The following is a 22,530-nucleotide window of genomic DNA, read 5'->3' as shown; positions in this document are numbered from 1 at the left end:
TATCAATGCCAAATCTCACCTTTGAGAAGATTCTGTCTTTTGAATTTGGATGTGATGATAGGAGAGATACCCTTTTATAGTGTTAGCTGTGTGTCACTGCTGCTTGCATGACCCTGGGCATGCTACCCAGTGCTCATGACCCATGGTCAGCATTGCCCATTTGATATTAGCCCTTCCTGATGTCCTTTAGTAAAGCAAAATGTATGTGCCCGACATCCCAAATCTTAGGCAGCTTGAAGGTAGTTTATGTTCGAACTCTTTTCTTATTTAATCACTTGGTCTCCATTCTAGGAATGAGGCCCTACCTAATTCCGCTGGCTGAACTTGCCCCTGCCCCTGAACTGTGCTACCCCAGATATCCCACCCAGGGACTGGCCCCTGTGGCTTCCGTATTGACAGATAAATGCCTGCTGACCATGGCAGGAGAGCTTCCAAGGTCTGATGGCCCATTCCTGCATATTGTCCTGGTCCTGGAACTCTCTCTGTTTCTTTTACCTTGAGTTGAGGTCAGTGTGAGCATTATGCCTTTACCCAGAGCAACACACACACACACACACACACACACACACACACACACACACTTCGCTCCGAGTCTGATACAAGTTCTAGCCTCTCCTTTTCTGTTTTGTTATGAATAGTTGACAAAACCCAACAATATCCTGATATACATCATGTTTTACCGATATTGGGTAATTTTAAGTACTGTATCTCACTTCTCAAATGTGGAAATTACAGGAAGTGTATGAACTGAACATATATTTCTACATTTAAAGTAAATAGTGGAAGATACCCTTCTAGCACATTTATCTCTGTCAAAAGTCCAAAAACATCACATATTCATACTTTCCATATTATGTTTTTTTTCCCAAGTTTTTTTACAGGGAATATTACCAGAAACCAAGTTGTTAATTCAATTGTGATTTTTTAAAAATAATAATCATTTGTTCAAACAAAGAAATGCTTATCAGTGGAAATGATAAATGTGATAAATTGCCTCAGCTTTCCTGCTTACCTACTATTTTCTGGTGGCAATAAATCCCAGTTTTAAGTCCAAAGGAAATTAAGTTGAATGCCTTTCCTATTTCCCGCTGATAATTTAGTTTTTCTCTTGCACCCCTGCTTGGATTCTGTCCTCTTTCATCATGTCACAGGTATTAATCCCCTATTCATCCCCCCACTGTCTGCTTTTATTCCCACTCACATCTCAGCCTCTTGATTTCCTTCATGCTTTTCTTCATTCCCTTCTCTCCCTTGGCTCTTGCCACAGAAACGTTTCCCTGTTCTCTGCACACATAGACAATAATTGGTTATTTGGGCTTTGGGAGAACTCGCACCCTGGAGAGCCACCGTGCTTGATTAGCAAGTGGCAGGCAAACCCACCGTGGTGCAGGAAAGTGTTGTAAGGGTTGTGTTTGCCCACATATGCCTTTCCTGCTTATGGCCTCTTTGGTCCATTAGCATTGCTATATTATGTTCGGGACTTTTTTAAAATTTACAAACGAGTATGATTATGGTGGCTGATAGGCCTGGATACAGCCTCTCTCAATCTTCCACTTAAATACCAGTGGTGACACAGGAAAAGGCAAACAAACAAATGTAACACTGGTGAGAAATAAGACTGAGAGCCTTTTGCAGGATTCCTGCAGGAATTTCTACTGATTGCAAGGCTGATGGAGCTGAATTGCGAATAAAAATCATTGGCTAACATTGGATTTATGCACCAATGAGAAGGCCTGAGCATGTACCTTCTGGGGGCCATGTGCTTTTTGATATGTTCAAAATCCTGTAGCTGATCTTCTCTTTTCTACCAACTTTTTATAAATCTTCATAGACTGCAACTCCTAGAAATTTACTCTCCTTATATGGTGGGTGGTGTTGGAGGTGAAGAATAACATCCATCCCTGGTGGTACATGTTCCCTTCCCCCAAAATCAAAACATACCATTAGACTATGTCAGTAGAGGCCGGAGGAGTTTGTCTACCTAGCATTGAGTGCATGGATAGTGGCATTTCTTATACTCTTCGTTTGATGGGGTTTTGGGGTTGAGAAATATGCAATGGCGGAAGAAAGTCTTACCCAGTTACTTAATGTAGTCAAAGGATGCACGCTAACTAAACACTAGAAGCATCCAGGCCAACTTGAACCACAGAGTTAGAACTAAGAAAAGGATTCAGGAAGTACCACCCATGAGGCATTGCCAGCCGGGGTCATAGATATTGTCTGTTGGCCAATTCCAAGTGTGGTAATTTACTCCCAATTCTGCAGCGAACAGACACAAAGATGCCCCAAACGGCAGTCCAGGAAAACGTAATGTTAGTGGTGAGTAGGTGCTGTTTAAGAATTTTTTTTTATTTAAAACATACAATTTGTGCATGAACAGAAGCTTGTAGTGGATGTGGATCAATAAAATAATATAAAAATACTTAGATAAAAAATTATAAGCTGTTTTTATACTCCTAATCTCACTTACCTCCCCAGAAATAAATACAATTGCCATTTTAGTATTTGTTCTTCTAAATAATTTTTATACATATACACAGTGCCTGCCTACCTCCCTACCTACACACACACACACACACACACACACACACACACACACACACTTTTTAAAAATATATATTGCATTATGTTAGTCATATTATTCTGAAACTTGTATTTGTATTCAATAATATATCTTAGAGATTTTGCTTCATATTGTTACATATATACTTTATTCTTTTTAAAAGTGGTTTAATAACCCATTGTATGGTTGCTTCATAGTTTACTTATCATTCCATTACAGGTGGACTATTTGTGGATTCCAATTGGGATTACTATAAACAATAGTACAATGAACTGCCTTGTTTTTGTGCACATGTGTAAGAGTGTCTATGGGACAGATTCCTAGAAGGGAATTGTTGGATTAAATGATACATACATTTTGCACTTTGACAAATACTGACAATTCCCTCTAAAATAGCTACCGATTTCTTTGCTCATCAGTGGGCAATGAAAACGCCCATATTCGCCTTATTTAGACCAATGGAGATGATCAAACTTAAAGTTTTTTTCTTACTTGTTAGATAACTTGCAATGCTATGATTAGTAGTGAAATTGAATGCCTTTTTATGTGTTTTACTGTTGTAAACATCTTTAGTAATCATAAAATGTAAATACTATCTTTAAAATATAAGATGATTTTTATTTTGAAATGTGAATTATTGATTCTAAAATTTATTTAGAAGAATAAATGGATGAACTACTTACAATTTTGAGGAAAATAAAAAGTAAAAAGTTAGTAATAGACATAATAATTTTCTTTTTAAAAAAATATATTTTATTGATTTTTTACAGAGAGGAAGAGAGAGGGATAGAGAGTTAGAAACATCAATGAGAGAGAAACATCGATCAGCTGCCTCTTGCACACCCCCTACTGGGGATGTGCCTGCAACCAAGGTACATGCCCTTGACCGGAATCGAACCCGGGACCTTTGAGTCCACAGGCCGATGCTCTATCCACTGAGCCAAACTGGTTTTGGCAATAATTTTCTTATAAGATATTAAATATCTGATATACCCCTGGTAAACAGTTATAATCAACAACACAGTGGTATAACAACAAGGGCTATAAAAGACCTGGTATATAAAATTGTCTAGAATATGATAGAATTACATCAAAATCAATGAATGAAGTATCTTGCCCTAGCAGCATGGCTCAGTTGTTTGGAGCTTTGTTCCATACACCATAAAGGTTGTGGGTTCGATTCCTGGTTAGGGCACATACCTAGGTTTCAGGTTCGATCCCTGGTTGGGGAGTGTAAAGGAGGCAACCAATAGATGTTTCTCTCTCTCCCTTCCTTGATTTCTAAAATCAATAAAGCATATCCTGGGGTGAGAAAAAAAAAAGTCAATGAATCAAATAATTTTTCAAAAATGATATATTATTGTTTAATATCATAATAAAACTAAATTGAGATAATGAAGTAGCATAATTATAATAAAACTAGAGGCCCAGTGCACAAAATTAGTGCACAGGTGTGGGGGGTGTCCCTCAGCCCAACCTGCACCCTCTCCAATCTGGGACCCCTCCGGGGATGTCCTACTGCCTGTATAGGCCCGATCCCAGTAGGATGGGGCCTAAACAGGAAGTTGGACATCCTTCCCACAATCTAGGACTACTGGCTCCCAACTGCTTGCCTGCCTTCCTTCCTGATTGCCCCTAACCGCTTCTTCCTGCCAGTCTGATCACCCCCTAACCACTCCCCTGCCAGCCTGATTGATGCCTAACTGCTCCCCTGCCAGCCTGTTTGCCCCTAACTGCCCTACCCTGCAGGCCTGGTCCCCCCCAACTGCTCTCCCCTGCAGGCCTGAATCCCCCCCAACTGCCCTTCCCTGCAGGCCCGGTTGCCCCCAACTTCCCTCCTCTGCCGGCCTGGTCACCCCTAACTGCCCTCCCCTTCAGACCTGGTCCCTCCCCTGCTGGCCATCTTGTGGTGGCCATCTTGTGTCCACATGGGGGCAGCCATCTTTTGTGTTGGATTGATGGTCAATTTGCATATTACTCTTTTATTAGATAGGATAGAGGCCTGGTGCATGAGTGGGGGACGGCTGGTTTGCCCTGAAAGGTGTCCCGGATCAGGGTGGGGGTTCCCTTGGGGCATGGGGTGGCCTGGGCAAGGGGTCTGTGGTGGTTTTCAGGCTGGCCACGCCCCCCGGTGACCCAAGCAGAGGCCCTGGTATTTGGGATTTGTTTATCTTCTATAATTGAAACTTTGTAGCCTTGAGCGAAGACCAAGGCAGGCCAGGAAGCTTGGCTTCCTCCATCGCCAGGGAAATCCAAGCCTCCTGCTCTCTCTAGCTCTGTGGCTGCTGTCATTTTTGTTGGAATTTATTTATCTTCTATAATTGAAACTTTGTAGCCTTGAGTGGAGTCCTCAGCTGGCCAGGGTGTGCAGGAAGCTTGGCTTCCGCCATTGCTGGGGAAATCCAAGCCTCCTGCTTGCTCCATGGCCGCAGCCATCTTGGTTGGGTTAATTTGCATACCCACTCCTGATTGGCTGGTGGGCGTGGTTTGTGGGTGTAGCAGAGGTACAGTCAATTTGCATATTACTCTTTTATTAGATAGGACTAGAAGAAAAATGTATAGCATATATACAGTATATGGTTCTTACTTGGGAAGGTGTACTAAACAAACGCTAAGATAAAATATATATTTTAATGTACTAAATTTAAGCATTTCTTATTGTATTGAATTTATTGGGGTGACATTGGTTAATAATAATGTACTGGTTTCAGGTATACAATTCTACAATCTGTCATCTGTATATTGTGTTGTGTGTTTACCACCCCAAGTTAAGTCTCCTTCTATCACTATCTATACCACCTTTAGCTTCTTCTAACTGCCACCCCCCGCCCTTCCCTTTGGCAGTTATCATACTGTCGTATGTGTCCATGAGTCTTTTTTCTTTCCTTAATCCTTTTACCCTTCCCACCTAGACTACACTCCCTTCCCCTTATCAGTCTGTTCTCTGTGTCTATAAGTTTGTCACCATTTTGTTAATTTTGTTCATTAGATTCTGCATATAAGTGAGATCATATAGTATTTGTCTTTCTCTGACTGGCCTATTTCACTTAGCCTAATATTCTCCAGGTATATCTATGCTGTCACAAAAGGCAAAATTTGCTTCATTTTTTGCAGCAGAGTAGTATTCCATTGTGTAAATTTACCACAGCTTTTTACCCATTCATCTACTGATGGGCATTTGGGCTGCTTCCAAATCTTGGCTATCCTATATAATAATCCTATCTAATAAAAGAGTAATATGCAAATTGATTATAACTCTGCTACACCCACAAGCCACGCCCAGCAGCCAATCAGGAGTGAGTATGCAAATTAACCCAACCAAGATGGCTGCAGCCACGGAGCTGCAGCAAGCAGGAGGCTTGGGTTTACCCAGCAATGGAGGAAGCCAAGCTTCTCTGCTGCCCTGGCTGGCCCAGGCCTACACTCAAGGCTACAAAGTTTCAATTATAGAAGATAAATAAATCCCAACAAAAATGGCGGCAGCAAAAAAAAAAAAAAAAATGGCGGCAGCCAAGGAGCTGGAGAGAGCAAGAGGTTTGAGTTGCTCCTGGCGATGGAGGAAGCCAAGCTCCCGCAGCCCTGGCCTGCCTTGGCCTCCTCTAAAAAGTTTCAATTATAGAAGATAAATAAATCCCAACAAAAATGGCTGCGGCCACAGAGTGAGCAGGAGGCTTGGCTCTGCTCAAGGCTACAAAGTTTCAATTATAGAAGATAAATAAACCCCAGATACCAGGGCCTCCGCTTGGGTCGCTGGGGGGCGTGACTGGCCTGCAAATCACCACAGGCCTCTCGCCCAGGCCACCCCACACCCCAAGGGAACCCCCTCCCTGATCCGGGAGACCCTTCAGGGCAAACCATCGGCCCCTGCCTGTGCACCAGGCATCTATCCTATCTAATAAAAGAGTGATGTGCAAATTGACCATCACTCCAACACACAAGATGGCTGCCCCCATGTGGTCAAAGATGGCTGCCCTCATGTGGACAAAAGATGGCCACGACAAGATGGCCAGCAGGGGAGGGCAGTTGGGGGGACCAGGCCTGCAGTTGACAGTTGGGGGGGGGGACCCAGACCTGCAGGGGAGGGCACTTGGGGGGGTACCAGGCCTGCAGTGGAGGACAGTTGGGGGAGACCCAGGCCGGCAGGAGAGGGCAGTTGCGGGGGCCCAGGCCTGCAGGGTAGGGCAGTTGGGAGTGACCAGGCTGGCAGGGGAGGGCAGTTAGGGGTGACCAGGCTGGCAAGGGAGGGCAGTTAGGGGTGACCTGGCTGGCAGGGGAGGGCAGTTGGGGGTGATCAGGCCTGCAGGAGAGGGCAGTTGGGGGCGACCAGGCCTGCTGGGGAGGGCAGTTGGGGGCAACCAGGCCATCAGGGGAGGGCAGTTGGGGGCGACCAGGCCGGCAGGGAAGGGCAGTTAGGGGCAATCAGGCTGACAGGGGATTAGTTAGGTGTCTATCAGGCTGGCAGGGGAGTGGTTAGGGGGTGTTCAGGCTGGCAGGCAGAAGCAGTTAGGGGCAATCAGGCAGGCGAGTGGTTGGGCGCCAGCAGTCCTGAATTGTGAGAGGGATGTCCGACTGCCCGTTGAGGCCTGATCCTACTGGGATCGGGCCTCAACGGGCAGTTGGACATCCCCAGAGGGGTCCCAGATTGGAGAGGGTGCAGGCTGGGCTGTGGGACAATGCCCGCCCCTCCCACCCCTCCCCGCGCCATGCACTAATTTCATGTACCAGGCCTCTAGTTGTAAATAACTCTGCAATGAACATAGGGATGCATATATTTTTTCAAATTAGTGTTTCAGGTTTCTTAGATTATATTCTCAGGACTGGAATTGCTCATAAGATAGTTCCATTTTTAATTTTTTGTGGAAATTTCATACTGTTTTCCACAGTGACTGTACCAATCAGTATTCCCATGAGCAGTGCATGTAAGTTCTCTTTTCTCCACATCCTCATCAACACTTTTTTCTTGATTTATTGATGATAGCCATTCTGACAGGTGTGAGGGGATAACTCATTGTGGTTTTAATTGGCATTTCTCTGATGATTAGACATTGAGCATCCTTTCATATGTCTATTTGCCATCTGTCTGTCCTCTCTAGAGAAGTGTCTATTCAGGTCCTTTGCCTATTTATTAATTGGATTTTTTGTTGTTTTTTGGTCTTTATAGTCAAGTAATACTTGACAAAGGAGGCAAAAACACATGCAATAGGGTAACGATAGTCCACTCAATAAATGGTGTTGGGAAAATTGGACAGATAGGTGGGGGAAAAAGAGGAAACTAGACCACCTTCTTACACCATGCACAAGAATAAACTAAAAATGGATTAAAGACTTAAATGTTAGACTGGAAATCATAAAAATCCTAGAAAAAACATAGGCAATAAAATCTCGGACATTTCTCCTAGCAATATTTTTTTCTGATATATCACCTCAGACAAAGGAAACAAAAGAAAAAATAAATAAGTGAGACTACATCAAACTACAAAGTTCTTGCACAACAAAGGAAACCATCAACAAAATGAAAGGACGACCCACTGAATGGGAGAACATATTCACCAATATATCTGAAAATGGGTGTCAAAGTAAGTTGACAAAAGAAGTTGAGTACTTCTTTGCTATAAAAATGCTATTGTCTTCACAGTAATGGAAGACATTCTTGTTTTAAAGAATATAATATTGAAAGGTAGTATATGACAAGCCACATTTTTTGCAATTAAGTAACATACAAGATCTATTCAGGAAAAGAGATTCAAAAGTGCCTTATTGACAGCAAAACAGGAGCAGAGGTACAGCACTATCACACAGTGTGTAAAACCTTGCAGTTTCTAAGTTTTAGCCACATAAAAAAGAAACATAAAAAGTTACATATAGGTAGAGTGTCCCTGATTTTGTTTTAAAGATAATGTTTCTTTGTAGCATGGAACCTTTTTTTATTGGTCCTGAAATACATTAGTAAGTAGGGCTTCCTGTATAAAATGTTTCACACCATTCTCCTCACTCATACTCTCATCTGGTCCTAATACTCCAGTGGTGAAAAGAGGCAGGGTACAGACCAGAGAAAACATACACATGACTCAGTTTCCCTGGTTCCCAGCAGCTCCTCTAAGAAGAAGAGGCAAATAAGTCTTTGTGCAAGCTGGAGGAGCCCTGGGTTTGCCTGGCACACTAATGCACAGGAGATGAGTGCTCTGAAGAGAACCCTAACAGTGTTCTCAGGAGGATGCAGAATTTGCAATCTCTTTTCAGAGCTGTGGCCAAAAGTGAACTTGGGTCTGACCCACAGCAGTACATCCTGTTCTAGAAAGAGCCATGTGCTGTCAGTAGCTGCAATTCACTAATCCAAATTCTAACAGTATACCCTAAGAAAAATAAAGAAATGATTTCTGTAAAAAGATATACATTACTGCATGATTTTTTAAAAATATATTTTATTGATTTTTTTACAGAGAGGAAGGGAGAGGGATAGAGAGTTAGAAACATCAATGAGAGAGAAACATCGATCAGCTGCCTCCTGCACACCCCCTACTGGGGATGTGCCCGCAACCAAGGTACATGCCCTTGACCGGAATCGAACCTGGGACCTTTCAGTCCGCAGGCCGACGCTCTATCCACTGAGCCAAACCAGTTTCGGCTACATTAATGCATGATTAAAAACTAGTGGCCCAGTGCACGAATTTGTGCACATTGAAAGTGAATTAATTAGAAGAAATATTTTAATATTGCTATTTTCCCTGCCCCTGACCACCATCCCCTCCCTCTGCCTGCTGGCACCTGCCTTGGTTGGCCTGGCGCTGCCCGCTCGCTAGCTCCGCCCCCTGCCAACTGGTGTTCTACCGTTTGGTCAATTTGCATATTATCCTTTTATTATATAGGATGGCAAAAATGTAGACACATTCAATTAAAAGAATGTTTAAATAAATTATGGCACCTTCTTAAGGTAGAATCCTCTCTAATAAAATGGTAATATGCAAATTAACCATCACTCCGCTACATAAGCCACGCCCACCAGCCAAGCCACGCCCACCAGCCAATCAGGGTGAGTATGCAAATTAACCCCATCCAAGATGGCTACAGCCACAGAGAGCAAGGTTTCCCAGGTAACAGAGCAAGCCAAGCTTTCCATAGCCGTTGCAGGCCTAAGCCTCCACTCAAGCTACAAAGTTTCAATTATAGAAGGTAAACAAATTCAAACAAATGGCGGCAGAATGGAGCTTGAGAGAGCAGGCCAGGGTTGCTGGCGGCAACAGGGGAAGCAAAGCTTTCCACACACCCTGGCCGGGCTCACCCGCTTAAGGCTACAAAATTTCAATTGTAGAAGGTGAATTAACTGCCATAGAAATGGCTGCCACCCTGGAGGGAGCAGCAGGCTTGGCTCCGCTCTAGGCTACAAAGTTTCAATTGTAGAAGGAAAATAAATTCCAGATACCAGGGCCTCCGCTTGGGTTGCCAGGGGGCGTGGCCGGCCTGCAAACCACCACAGGCCCCTCACTCAGGCCGCCCCATGCCCCAAGGGAACCCCACCCTGATCCAGGACACCCTTCAGGGCAAACCAGCTGGCCCCCACCCATGCACCAGGCCTCTATCCTATCTAATAAAAGAGTAATATACAGATTGATCATCACTGCAACACACAATATAGCTGCCCCCATGTGGTCAAAGATCCTGCCCCCATGTGGACACAAGATGGCCACTACAAGATGGCCAGCAGGGGAGGGCAGTTGGGAGGGACCAGGCTTGCAAGGGAGGGCAGTTGGAGGTGATCAACCCTGCAGGAGAGGGCAGTTAGGGGTGACCAGGCTGGCAGAGGAGGAAAGTTGAGGGCAAACAGGCTGGCAGCAGAGTGGTTAGGGGGTGATCAGGCTGGCAGGCAGAAGCGGTTAGGGGCAATCAGGAAGGCAGGCAGGCAAGCAGTTGGGAGCCAGCAGTCCTGGATTGTGAGAGGGATGTCCGACTGCCCGTTTAGGCCCGATCCCACCAGGATCGGGCCTAAACGGGCAGTCGGACATCCCTCCAGGAGTCCCAGATTGGAGAGGGAACAGGCTGGGCTGAGGGACAACCCCCTGCTGTGCACGAATTTTGTGCACCGGGCTTCTAGTATTATTATAGACATTTAAGACTTGTGTTTTTAAAGACCATTTAACCAAATGGGAAAACATTATTAGGTGAATAAAGCAGGGTCCAAAATGGCATTTATAATATGAGCCCATTTTAGAAAAAGAAAAAAAAATTATAATTGCATAGGAATAAACTAGAGTGGACTGTTTTAAAGAAAATTTAACAGTAGTTTCTAGCTAAATGGTATTATGTGGATTTATATTTTTATGCATTTCTTTTTCCCCAAAAAATATTCTACTGTGAGCAAATATTTTATAAGAAGTGTGTATGCATATACACACATCCTCATACCCTACCGTGAGGTCTACAAGGAGTTAATTATTTTAGTTCATGTATATGTGATTCTCTGTAGAGAAAAGCAGGAGCTTCCATTAAAAAAGCAAACAAAACCTGTTTTGGTGACTGTGTATTAATTTCAATAAGCTTACCAAAGGAGGCTGTTTTAATTGTATTCCTGTTTTAAATGACAGGGCTTCCGCGTTGTATTTCTATCTTGTTCTTCTTAGAATATTCTGTTTCAACTAGTGTTCAAAGTAGCATTTAAGGACAATGAGGCAAAAGTGTCTGGGAGATAAACGTGGTGTTATCAAGTCTGAGGCTAAGTGAACATGGATTCTCATCTAAGAAAACTACTGTTGCTCATTCTTGATTTTCTCACATATGTTGTGAGTGTCTGTCTCTGAAAAGAAACAACTAATAAAATGTGTGCACTCACCCTAGCCGGTTTAGCTCAGTGGATAGAGTGTCAGCCTGTGGACTGAAGGGTCCCAGATTCGATTCTGGCCAAGGGCACATGCCCGGGTTGTGGGCTCGATCCCCAATGGAAGGCATGCAGGAGGCAGACAATCAATGATTCTCTCTCATCATTTATGTTTCTATCTCTCTCCCTCTCCCTTCCTCTCTGAAATCAATAAAAGAAATATATATATTTTTAAAAGGTGTGCAGTCAAGGCTTCTCTGAAAGATGGAAGTTCCCATACACATATTCTCTAAACGCTGGCTAAAACAGACAGTAACAAGCATGCATAGTGATGGTAGGGGGGTTGAGGGGATGGTGAGACAGGAGAATACAGCCAATATCAAGAAAGTTTTGTCACATATAGTCTGATTTAAAATTAATTAAAAGAGAAAACCAGGAATTGGAATAAAATTTCCCTTCTCATGTCTCTGTGTAGCATTTATTTCTGTAAGTGGAGGAGGTTTAGAAAAGCTCCAGTAATAGCATTCACGTTAGATAAGCAGGGACGGGGTGGAAGGCAGGCAAGTGAAAGAAGGAGTGCGTGTACTGAAAGCTTCCTTCTGAATGGCAGTCATTAGTTCTTTTCTACCCGATAAGAAAGAATTTCCTATGAGAAATCTTCAGTTGACTCTAAAATGTCATGGAATCCCTATAACCTGGGAAAATTAGCTGTGAGGGCAAAAATAGATGCCGATTTCTGTAATGGAAACCAGTAGCATAAAGCAAGAGCAACTGTCTGGAAGTGTAAATTGGTATAATATCTGTGGAAGGCGATTAAGTAACAGCTAATAATAATCTAAATAAAAAATGCAGACTTTCACTGGGTAATTGTAGTAGATACCCTTTTCTGTTCCTTTCCCTAACTACAAACGAGAACCCCGGGACATCATACATAGAACAAATAGATGATTCTGAAATGTGAAGAAGAGAAGGAGGCAGACTGGTTAAGGGACATCAGGACCAGCACAGTGACCCAGTGGTGTGTTCCCTATATCTCCTTCTTGCCTCAATATCCACAACTTGATGTGGAGGAAGCCAGCAACCTGGCAGTTCCAGTGCTACAGACAGAAAAGCCGCAATAAAGTCAACTCTTTCCATCAGGAAAGTAAGTAAAAGAGCACAGCAAGATAGAACAGTTTTAGAGGATGACCTCTCCATTCCGCCAGACACCGGGGAAAAACTGGCCTCCCCCCACCCGTGCCAGGAAAAGCTGCGTGGGGCGTCTAGACTTGTACTCTCCAGAGGCTGTGTCGATACTCCTGCAGAGGTGGCGTCAGAGGCAAAGTAGGGAGCCAGGACTTTCATCCCCACTGGCCAGTATTGAATTGCTCCTCTCCTCTGCCTTGCTGCAGTATCAATAGAGATCACTTGGGGCACCTTGACTTTCACCTCCATCTGGTAAAAAGTAGGTACCCTTCCCCCTTCCTACTGACAGAAGAGACGTGTGGAGATTCAGGACTTTCACCAATGCCAGTGGTAATGAAGCCACTCTCAGCTCAGCATCTTTATTTTTAAAAGCATAGCACTGATCATCTATATATATGAAAGCCTAAGCGACCATCTGACTTTTCTACCGTCCGACTGGTAGCTATGATGCGCAATGACCACCAGGGGGCAGATGCTTCAGCCGGTAGCTATGACATGCACTGACCACCAGGGGCAGATGCTCAATGCAGGAGCTGCTGAGCTGCAGTGACTTGGCAGCTGCGGTTCTCGGTTAACGCACCTGGAACCAGAAAGGAGGGAACCCGATTCCGGGGTGCGTCACCTGAGAACCACCCTCTCACAATCCGGGACCCCTTGGGGATGTCGTGGAGCCAGTTTCGGCCCAATCCTTGCAAGCCAGGCCAAGGAACCCTACCGGTGGACAAATCCATGCACCAGGCCTCTAGTATAATCATAAAGGAAAAGAATTATGGATTTAGTCATATAAAGGTTTACCCTTTTGTATGACCAAAATAGCAGTACTGAAATATATAAACTATATTAAGTGATACAATGCCTATGAACAAGAGAGTGGCAAAATAAATTGCAAGATAGTTATATAAAATTGATTACTACACAGCAACAAAAATCACTAAAACCATCAATACAAGGAGCAGCATTGATAATCTCAAGGGTATGGTGTTGAGCCAAAGAAGCTATTTGCAAAACAATCTGTAACATTACATGTCAGAATACTGATTAGTTTTCAAGAGGAAGGATGGAGTAATGACTGGCAGGGACATGAGGGGGCTTCCATGGTACTGCTAATGTTCTGAATTTGGGTGATAGTACAGGTGATACAGGTTGGTGTTGGCTTTGTGATAATGCATAAAGCCATATACTACTCTGTATGCATATTTTATGTTAATGAAGTAGTTTTAGGAACAAACATACAAATAAGAGTTTTTGGCTGTCATATTGGCAAACAATGTTTTAAATGAAATCTTATTTTGGTTACACTATATATGATAACAATTTTCAAAAGACAGGCTGTTAAATGTATTGCTAAATTTTATTCAACAATTTCCATTAAAGAAATTTATCCTAAAAAGAGAATGAGAAAATTAGAAGGGGGAGCTTCCAAAGATATCTTATGGAAACAATATAATAGTAGCTTTGTTTGTAAAAATGAAAAATCATATACAAACTAAATGCCCAGCATTAGGAGTTTAACTAATAATGGTACATGTGGAATATGTTATAGCCAGATATACTGAGGCAAGGCTACTTTTATTGGTGACAAAAAATAACAATTTTCAGGTCTGTTTCTCTCATACTTATACACATGCACACATATACACACTCAAAGTCACATTTTTAAAAACACCTGAAACACTAGTCACTAAAATGTCAGCAGAATTTATCTAGGTTTTTGTGGGATATTTTTTACTCTCTTCTTTTTTTTCCCCTTTGTATATCTAAAAAAAAAGTACACTTTTAAACTCCTGAAGAAAATAACAAAACAAAAGTAAACAGAAACACCTGAAAAGTATTTTTGTATATTTCCTCCAGTTAATTTCCCCCTGACCCTGGCGTTAATCAGGTTTTGAAGTTAAAATGGAAGGAAAAAAGAAAGGGAAGAGAGAGAAATTTGAATAAACCATATGTTTGTTAAGTTTAATGGTATTAAATGATAATATTGAAAAATATGAAATTTATTGCTAAGAGTTTTTCTTTCTTACAAATAAGAATTATTTATGTCATTTTTCATTTAAGTTATAGTTATTTACCAGTATAGATTAAATGGTAGTGATGTAATTCTAAGTATTTTCTAGTGTATTGAAAGAAACTAAAAAGTCTTGGATACTCCAAACTTAAAAACAGTTTCCATAATTTACTAGATCAGGGAAGGTCCCAGGTTTTATGAAGTTTTAAAGTTATATGGTTTTTAAGAAAAAAAGAACCCAGTTTTGAGTATAATTCTAGTTACTGATACTTGGTAGGAGCTTATAGGAATGGGGGCTCTGGCACTTTAGTATCCTTCAATTCATGCAAAAGTTATTTGTTAAGATGTGAGCTGTATTTACAGATGCCCTAGTCCCTCTTTTTTTTTTTTGAGAGAGTTATTGCCTAATATTATTGTTATGATAACACATCTACTTATACAATTTAAAGATACCGTATGGAAATAAATTCATTAAAATACAAAGAGAGAATATGGATTTAAGCCTTACTGTGGAAGGCTGTTAAGCTTACTGATGTTTTAAAGCCCTATACATGTAATAATTGGATTTATTTATTGCTCTTATTTTAAAGAAAGTAAACCATTTATTTAATAAATACATATTTGATTAATATTATTTACTTACTCCTGTAAATAGCTGTGTACTCAAGAACTTACCCCTCTCCCAATTCTAAAATCTAGCTTTAAAATATATTTAGATTTCATACTAGGGCCTCTCAAACTTCAATGTACATCCAAATCATCTCGGGATCTTGTTAAACTGCAGGTTCTTATGCTTTGGTTCTGGAGTGGCGTCTAGGATTCTGCATGTTTGGCAAGCCCCATGGGATTCCTCTCTAGCTGGTCTGCTGTCCACACTTTGCGGATGGCAAGGCCCCGCAGCATTCTAACCTGTCCCCAGCATCCCCCCCATCAGAAGTGGGGGGGGTGCCCTCATGCCCTCCACAGGGAGGGGACTGTTTGTTTTGGTCTAGTGGCCCTTAGGGGCAGCTGGTGGTTATGCAACCAGGAATGTAAGTGTAGGATCTAGATTACTTGAAGCAAGTATCACAGCCAAGGACAGCAGATGTGTGCGAGAGAATACGGGTGAGAGAGCAAGCACCAGCGAGCCAGTGCTGAGAAAGACACTTCCGCACCCCCTGCTCTGGGGAGCTGTTTATGAGTACATTGACAGGCGGGCTGCTTTCGTACCGGGCCTGTCATCAGAAGCACAGGTGAGGCAGTACGTGTGAGGCTCTGTGGGGAGTTTAGAAGTTTAGAAAAAGAGACTCCGAGTTGTTAAACTCCGATCACACAGATGTGGGTGTTTCCATTTCAGGGTTTAGGGCATGCTGAGTGAGGTGACAGCCCTTCCAGCCAGCAGCCTGTCCCACCTGTGACTTCTGGGATTATCGTCTGGAGCCGACTGCGGCCAGTGTTTCTCGGGATCCTAGTGCCAAGGTAAGAAGTCTGTGACATTGCGCTCGTATGCTGTGAAGCTCACTGCAGATTCCTGGTGGAGCAGCACAGGATGGAGGGCTCCGGGGAGGCTGCTTTTGCAACACTATTCCAGCAATCACAGAGATAGGACTTTGTGTTACCAGGGTTTACGAGAGAGCACTAGATGCTCTGGTCTCCTACTTCGATATGATGCATATCTAGGAGGGATAATCCATGCTTTCTAAGTTGTAGTAAAAAAACCACAAACAAACACATAACATAATATCTATCTTCTTAGCAAATGTTTAAGTATTCAAATAGGACATTGTTAACTATAAACACACTTTGTACAGCAGATCTCTAGAATGTATATTCATCATATAAAACTGAAACTCTAAATCCATTGAAACTCCTATTTTCCCTTCCCTCCATCCCCTGATAACCACCGTTCTACTTTCTGTTTCTTAGCATTTGACTACTTTAGATACCCCATGTAAGTGGAATCATGCGATATTTGCCCTTCTCTGACTGGTTTATTTCACTTAGCATTATGTCCTCAAGGTCACCCATGCTGTGGCAGATGGCAGGATTTCCAATTTATGGCTAAAAAATATTATGTTGTGTGTGAGTGCGTTTGTTTGCTACATTTTCTTTTTCATCCACCGGTGAACTTTTAGATTGTTTCTACATTTTGACTTTTGTGAATAATGCTATAATGAACATGGGAGTGCAGCTATCCCTTTGAGATCTTGACTTTAATTCTTTTGGATATATGTCCAGAAGTAGACTTGCTTGACCATATGGTAGTTCTATTTTTGAGGAGCATCCTTACTGTTTTCATCAGCAGCTGCACCATTTTACATTCCCACCCACAGTGCACAACGGTTCTGATTTCTCCAGACCTTCACTGGCACTTGTTGGTTTCTGTCCCGCCCCCCCCCCCCCCCCCCGGTCACTTTAAAAATAATGGCCATCCTAACAGATATGAGGTTATATACTTCATTGTGGTTTTGATTTACATTTTCTGAGGATTAGTGATTTTTGAGTATCTTTTCTTATACCTGTTGGCCATTTGTGTATCTTCTTTGGAGAAATGTCTATTTAAGTCCTTTGCCTATTTGTTGGGTTATCTGTGTTGTTTTAATCAGTTTTTTTGATGTTTTTGTTTTATTTTGTTTTACTATTGAGCCGTAGGAATTGCTTATAGATTTTGGATATTAACTCCTTATTAGGCACATGTTAACTCCTTATTAGGTTTGCAGATAGTTTGTCCCAATTTGTAAGTTGACTTGTCACTCTGTTGACATTTGCCTCTTACTTTGATGTAGTTCTACTTGTCCATTTTTGCTTTTGTTGCCTATGCTTTTGTTATATCAAAAATAAACATATAAACAAGTAAACAACCCATTGCCCAGACCAATGTTATGAAGTTTTCTCCTATGTTTTCTTTTATGAGTTTTATAGTTTTAGGTTTTATGGTTAATTATGTAATACATTTTGAGGGTTTTTTTTTGTAAATGGTATAAGACAGTGACTAATTTCATTCTTTTGCATGTGGACCTCCAGTTTTCCTAGAACCATTTGTTGAAGAGAAAGAATAATCTTTCCCCATTGCATAGTCTCGGCATCCTAATAAAACATCATTTGACTATGCATGCCTGGGTTTATTTCTGGGCTCTCTATTCTATTCCATTGTCTATATGTCTGTCTTTATGCCAGTTTCACCCTATTTTGATTACTGTAGTTTTATAATATGTTTTGAAGTCAGGAAATATGAGGACTTCAACATTGTTCCCTGCCCCTTCAAGATTTTTTTTACACCTTTGTGGTTATATAAATTTTTAAGAAATATTTTCTCTATGTCTGTAAAAATATCATTGGGATTTTGATAGGGATTGCATTGAATATGTAAATTGCTTTGAGCAGTATGGACATTTTAACAATACTAAGTCTTTCTAGCCATGATTTCTTGCCACTTATTTGTCTTCTTTAATTTCTCTCTTCAATGTCTTATACTTTTCAAGGTGTCTTTCACTTCTTTGGTTAAGTTTATTTCTAAGTATTTTATTCTTTTTCATGCTATTGTTAATGGATTGTTTTAATTTCTTTTTTGGGTTGTGTGTTGTTAGTATACAGAAATACAACTGATTTTGTATGTTGATCTGGTATCTCAGAACTTTGCTGAATTCATTTATAAGTTCTAATAATTTTGTAAATATGTAGAATCTTTGAGGTTTTCTACATATAAGATCATGTTATGTATAAACAAAGATGCTTTATTTCTTCTTTTCTGGTTTAGATGCCTTTTATTTCTTCTCAACTGCTCAGGCTAGTACTTTCAGTACTATGTTGACTAGAAGTGGTATTCTAATCTTGTTCCTGATCGTAGAGGAAAAGTTTTTAGTTTTTCACAATTGCGTATGATCTTAGTGATGGGCTTTTCATATATGGCCCTTATAATGTTGTTATTTTTCTTCTATTTCTAATTTGTTCAGTGATTTGTTTGTTTGTTTTAATCATGAAAGGCTGTTACATTTTGTCAAATGCTTTTCTTGTGTCGGGATTTTCATGTGATTTTTATTCCTCATTTTATATTAATATGTGTATCACATTGATGGATTTTCAAATGTTGAATTATTCTTGTACCCCAGGGATACATCCCATTTGGTCTTTGGGATATGATCCTTTTAATGTGCTGTTGATTCCAGTTTTTTAGTATTTTGTTGAGGATTTTTACACCTTTATTTATCAGAGATATTGGCCAATAGTTTTCTTTTCTTGTAGTATTTTTGCCTGCCTTTGTTATCAGGGTAATGCTGCCTAATCAAGTGAGTTTGGAAACATTCCATCCTCATCAATTTTCTGGAAGATTTTAGGAAGGATTGGCATTATTTTTATTTAAATGTTTGCTAGGATACACCATTGAAGCTATCTGATCCTCGGCTTTTCTTTGTTGGGATGTTACTGATTCAATCTCCTTATTCATTATAAGTCTGTTCAGATTTACTATTTCTTCATGAATCACTCTTATTGGTTGTATGTTCCTAGGAATTTATTTCTTCTAGATTATTCAAATTGTTGGCATATGATTATTCATAGAAATCTCTTATAATCCTTTTCATTTCTGTGGCATCGGTTGTAATATCTTCTCTTTCATTTCTAATACTGTTTACTTGACTCTTCTCTTTTTTATCTTAGTCTATCTAAAGGTTTGTCAGTTTTATCTTTTCAAAAAATCAACTCTTAGTTTCATTGATTTACCAAGTTTTAAAATAGCTTTAATGAAATGTAATTTGCATACCATAAAGTTCACTCATTTTAAGTATATGATTCAATGGTTTTTAACATATGTACAGAGTTGTGTAACCATTATCACAATCTAATTTTAGAACATTTTCATCTTTCAAAAAAGTAACTGTGTATTCATTAGCAGGCTGAGCCATATTTAACTATATAAATATTATGGACTTCTGAGAAGCTCTTTTTGACTGGAATGAATATGAATAACTTTGAGAACCAATTTTTGACTGTAGTTAATATGATGAATTTTGTATATGGTTTTGCTAACAATAAAATTTATTAAGATAATATTTGATTGTTATTTACTAGTACACATATTTATTATCACTTAGACATATTTTTAAGAATAGTTTTATCACTCCAGATATTTATTATAAAATGTAAGGCTTAATATTCTTTGCAACTACAAATTGAGTAACCTTTGTTGATAAGTTAAGAAAAAGAGTGATAGATGATGGGAAATGAAATTTATTGTAACATATTCATGGGGCAAAATACTGGCTTATAATGGAAGGCACAGAACAAAATGCTACTGATTTAACTGGGGAAATATATCATGAAAGTTTTGAAAAGAAAAATGTTAAGGACAATTTATGATTATTAATTGGCCAGATTATTTTGTTGATAAGTTCCTCTGAAAGCATTTATTTTTAAATCTACTTTATAGGGAATTGTTGGGTAAAAATGTTTCAAAAGTCATATTGTCTACTTCCTTTTTAGTCTTTTGCAAAGTACCCATAATACTATGTCTGAGCCTTAAGCATATAAAAAAAAAAAGAAAATGAAAAATTTTCCTTTATAGCTGATGACACGCGGGACACCAACAAAGATGTTATTTCTATGACTTAGAACTGTTTGCCAGTGATAATCCAGTTCTATTCCAGATCTTTCTCAGCCATCCAGAAGAACTCTGTTCTGAAATATGGCACTTTCAAACTAGTGACTTACAAGTATGAGTGTAATCCATGCGGGGCACATCTGTGTTTTCATTTTACATTTTCTGCTACTGTTAACTGCCCAGGTCACTGTGGGATCCACTTTCTTTGCCTTTCCTAGCTGTGACACCCTGGACTGCTTCACAGAGGCCAGCTTCCAGAGTCGTTGAAATATTTTTCATTTGGCTGCCCTCCTATAGCAACCCTCCTCAACTCTCCCCATAAAACAAATTACCAAGAACATTTTTTAAAAAAATCCTTACCCGAGGATATGTTTTTATTGATTTGAGAGATAGAGGAAGAGGGGAAGAGAGAGAGAGAGAAACATCAATGTGAGAAACATCCATCAGTTGCCTCTCATTTGGCCCTGACCAGGGATCAAACCCACAGTCTAGGTATGTGCCCTGACCAGGAACTGAACCCACAGCCTCTTGGTGTATGGGATGATGCTCACACCAATGGAGCCACCTAGCCAGCGCCCAAGAATTCTTTAATAATGCAGTATTAACATTCATATAGGAAGATGACTATTGGCAGTGATTAATTGGATATTAGTTACTGAAAAAAATACCTGCAGAATTTTAAAAAAGGAAAATGTCTATTCTGAATGTAATGTCAGAATCTTGGAGAGCATTTAGTGAATTTGTTTATGAGGCCAAGGCATTAGCAGGCTGGAAAGCAATGTGACATTGCTGGAACTCAAGAAGAAGAGCACGTTACCGTGCCAGGGGCAAGCTCAGGCCTCCGGGCAAAGCTCCCAGTCACTGAGAGGCTCACTTGTTTTGAAAACTGTACAAGTAATTACTGTTAAGTCACATTCTGTGGTTGCTAGCACTATTGTGCAAAGTGGCTTTACAAAAGAAGCATTGCTAGAATGCATTAGAAATGATGACTTAGGATTGAACTGGCTTTGTTGAAATAATCTAAATTACATGCTGCAACGTGTTTTATCCAAGTGGCTAAAATCACTGACTTAGGGACTTAAGTGTGAGAAACTTATACAGTTGTCCGCCCTCATCTGCAGTTTTGCTTTCTGTGGTTTCAGTTATCTGTGAACAGTTGCAGTGCAAAACTATTAAATGGAAAATTCCAGATAGCAACAATTTATGTTTTAACTTCAACAAAATGAAAAGTGAAACCATTGAATGGGAGAATATATTTGTCAATGATACATCTGATAAGGGGTTCATTTCTAAAATATGTAAAGAATTTATACTACTCAACACCAAGAAGACAAACAACTCAATTAAAAATTGTGCAAAGGATCTGAATAGATACTTCTCCAAGATGGCCAACAGATATATGAAAAATGTTCAATGTCACTGTCACTAATCATCAGAAAAATGCAAATTAAAACCACAATGAGATATCACCTCACATCTGTCAGAGTGGTTATCATCAATGAATCAGCAAACAAAAGTGCTGGAGAGGATGTGGAGAAAAGGGGACCCTTGTGCACTGTTGGTGGGAATGCAGACTAGTGCAGCCACTGTGGAGAACAGTATGGAGTTTCCTCAAAAAATTAAAAGTGGAACTACCCGTTGAACCTCAGAAGGAAGGTGGTGGGCAAGGGTGGGGGAGTGGGAAGAGATCAACCAAAGAACTTGTATGCATATATGCATATCCCATGGACACAGACTATAAGGTGGTGAAGGCCTGGGGCGGGGCCATAGGTGGGCTAGAAAGGTCAATGGGGGTTAAAAGGGGACATATGTAATACTTACAACAATAAAGATTTTTTTAAAAATTAAAAATAAAAATGGAACTATCTTATGACCCAGCGATTTTACTTCTGGGAATTTATCCAAAGAAACTCAGAATACTGATTCAAAAGAATATATGTACCCCTATGTTCATTGCAGCATTATTTACAACTAGAGGCCTGGTGCACGAAATTCGTGCACCGGGGGTGGGGAGGTCCCTTAGCCCAGCCTGCACCCTCTCCAATCTGGGACCCCTCAGGGGATGTCTGGGATCGGGCCTAAACCGGCAGTTGGACATCCCTCTCGCAATCTGGGACCGCTGGCTCCTAACCACTCACCTGCCTGCCTGCCTGATTGCCCCTAACCCCTCTGCCTGCTTGCCCGATCGCCCCTAACTGCCCTCCCCTGCTGGCCTGATTGCCCCTAACTGCTCTCTCCTGTTGGCCTGATTGCCCCTATCTGCTTCTGCCTCGGCCCCCACCACAGTGGCTTTGTCCGGAAGGAAGGCAGGATGACCAGAAGATGTCTGGTTGACCTGGTCTAATTAGCATATTACCCTTTTATTAGTATAGATAGCCAAGATTTGGAAGCAG

The 22,530-nt window shown here is 40.9% G+C and overlaps 1 protein-coding gene across 2 annotated transcripts in view; it reads left to right on the top strand.

Moving 5' to 3' along the window:
* The window catches only part of ENOX1 (ecto-NOX disulfide-thiol exchanger 1), a 587,874-nt gene that overhangs the window by 145,739 nt on the left and 419,605 nt on the right, over nt 1-22,530 (top strand). The window contains exons 1-2 of one of the 2 annotated variants that reach the window (XM_079778564.1): nt 15,657-15,794; nt 15,899-16,020. The gene's annotated coding sequence lies outside the window, so the exon portion shown is untranslated. Of the gene's footprint in view, nt 1-15,656; nt 15,795-15,898; nt 16,021-22,530 lie in introns of those variants that run through there. The other variant, XM_079778563.1, reaches the window with a different exon arrangement.

The sequence above is a fragment of the Cnephaeus nilssonii genome, assembly GCF_951640355.1.
Source record: "Cnephaeus nilssonii genome assembly, chromosome: 8".
Lineage (NCBI taxonomy): Eukaryota > Metazoa > Chordata > Mammalia > Chiroptera > Vespertilionidae > Cnephaeus > Cnephaeus nilssonii.
This window is presented reverse-complemented; position numbering and strand designations above follow the sequence as displayed.